This window comes from Leuciscus leuciscus (genome assembly GCF_965113295.1).
Source record: "Leuciscus leuciscus genome assembly, chromosome: 6".
In the NCBI taxonomy this organism is placed as follows: Eukaryota; Metazoa; Chordata; class Actinopteri; order Cypriniformes; family Leuciscidae; genus Leuciscus; species Leuciscus leuciscus.
This window is the reverse complement of record NC_138730.1, coordinates 37252877-37255747: the sequence shown is the minus strand read 5'-3', so window position 1 is coordinate 37255747 and position 2871 is coordinate 37252877.

The following is a 2871-nucleotide window of genomic DNA, read 5'->3' as shown; positions in this document are numbered from 1 at the left end:
CAGGACTGGAAACGAGCAAACCCTCTAACCCTTTCCAGGCAGAGACGCGCTGTCTCTCTGCCAACCAGACACGGAGACTGTGGGGCCAAACCAAAGAGACTTTGCGCTCATCTGCGTGGGAGCGCAGTGCTGAAAAAAGATGCTCCTCAATGCATGCGAATTATGAGGGGTTTTGGTAGGCTATCCTAATTAACGCCAGGATCTCCTAAAACCCTTTAGCTGTTTTGTTTTTTTGTATATAAAATTATACGTTTTAACCGCGCTTTTAAACAACGTTTCAGCTACCACAGGAGTAAGTTGACACGTTAAGGCCCGTTCACACCACGAATGATAACTATAAAAGATAACAATAACTATATTAGCGTCCACACCAGTGAACGCTGTTTATTAAAGGGATAGTTCACTTTGAAATTAATTTTTGTTATGTTTTAGCTTACCTCAAGGGCATCCAAGATGTAGGTGTATTTTTTTCCGCAGTAGTTTCAATTTTGATATTTTTAGGTCAAACCGTTCTTGTCTGTCAGTCATATAATGCAGGTCGATGGTCACTGTCTCAAAGAGCATGCACAGAGTCCAAATTAAAACAATTCCCCGTCGTCCAAATTAAACAATTCCCCATCGTAAGTACACATTGATGGCCTAAGACACGAAACGAGCGGTTTGTGTGAGAAAACGAACAGTATTTATATCGTAAATATGATAGATGACTAGATGTCGCCTTAAAGACATTCGTTCCAATGAACTGCCGTAGACAAGGCGACATCTAGTGTGTATATATCTATGCACCAGTCTGCGCACACGTCAGATCAGATCACTTGGACATGGCTGTGTATAAGCGGTAAAAATGATATAAATACTGTTCGTTTTCTCACACAAACCGCTCGTTTCGTGTCTTAGGCCATCAATGTGTACTTACGATGGGGAATTGTTTAATTTGGACGACGGGGAATTGTTTTAATTTGGACTCTGTGCTTGCTCTTTGAGACAGTGACCATCGACCTGCATTATATGACTGACAGACAAGAACGGTTTGACCTAAAAATATCGAAATTGAAACTACTGCGGAAAAAAAGACACCTACATCTTGGATGCCCTTGAGGTAAGCTAAAACATATAAAAAATTAATTTCAAAGTGAACTATCCCTTTAAGCGCGCGTCTTGACCGTCTTCCACTTTAAAGCAGGATAGATTCTGATTGGCTGTCAATGTGTTTATCGTTCATCAGCTGGAAAAAAATATTCTTGAAAGTGATTCCAGCGATATTGTTTCTCTGTGCCGTTGTCGTTATTACGGTGTGGACTCTGCTATTCTTTTATATTTAGAACGATTATTAGAACGGTAGCCTATCGTTATCGTTATAGTCGTCGTTCTTGGTGTGAAGGGCCTGTCAGAGTGCGCTACATAGCGCAATTTTTGTGTGTGACAAATCTCGAAATAGGTAGGTTAAAATATATTTAAGTTATCCAACAAAACAATGCATTGTTGCTTGAAACAAACCTCAACCATACATTTAGCATCCCCTATAAAAACAGGCTGAGATTGTTAACACTACCATTAGCTATTAATTCTTGCACTTTATTTAGGCTATTAAATGCTACACATATGTACATATGGATATGTAATGTTTTTTTTTGTAAGACTTATGAGAGGAACTCATTAAGCATTAATGTGTCTTTGCACATGCAATAAGGATTATCGTGCGCCAACTCCAGGAATCTGTTTCTCTGGCTGGTGACACAGTGACATAAAAATGTGTAGCACGTAGTCACTTTCAAGCTCCAGAGCAGGAGTGCTGCAATCTGATCATCCACTGGGAGAGAGAGAGAGAGAGAGAGAGAGAGAGGAGAGAGAGAGAGAGAGAGAGAGAGAGAGAGAGAGAGAGAGAGAGAGAGAGAGAGAGAGAGAGATTTTTTCAGTACAGTCTGTTCACAAAAAGGATATGGCTATTAAAGAATCCAGAGAGTGGCATTGACCCTCATCTCAGCTCTAATCCACCACCATTTAAAATAATATTTCACCCAATGAAAGTTTTGTCTTTGTGAAGAAAAATTATTATGCCATTCCAAAGCTATTTGACTTTCCTGATCATGTGCAACACAAAAGGAGATTTATGATAGAAAGTCCATGCTGTTCTTTTCAAAAAGGTGGTCCAAATGACTTATTCAAAGTCATCTCACGTCATGATAGATTGTGTGATTAACAGATCACCATTCTTGCAACTTACATATAATCAAAGTTTTGCCAAACATCTGCTTTTGTGTTCCTCATGAAAATTAAGTCATATGCGTTTGTAATAACATTAGGGTAAGTGACAGACACTGATTGTTATAAGCCCTAGGCGATAATTATTCAAATAATTATCCTAAGATAACTGAGCAGTTAATAAAAGACATGCCTCTGAAGTCAAGGTGTAAATGCTATAAACCAATCAGAGGACTCTTATGTGCATGTCATTTCAATACAGAATCACGGTTCACTGAAGAAACTGGAAGGAAATAACATAGCACTGAATGATTATTGCTATTTATACATAAAAAAATTATGTAATTATTTACTCAAATGTATGCATTTCATTCTTTAGTTTGAACACAAAAGAAAGTTTTTTTTTTTTTGTTTTTTTTTGTCCATACAACCAAAAACTCTGGACCACACTGACTTTCATTGTACGGACAAAAACAGTTGAAACATTCTTTAAAATATCTGCAGATAAAGGTAAGTTATACAGATTTAGAAATTACGGGGCTGAGTAACTTAAGACAGAATTGTATAGTTTTGAATACACACATACACTCTTAAAAATAAAGGTTGAAAAGGGGGTTTTCGCAGCAATTTCAGTTTCGCCCAAAATCTTTCTCAATGAACAATTCTTAA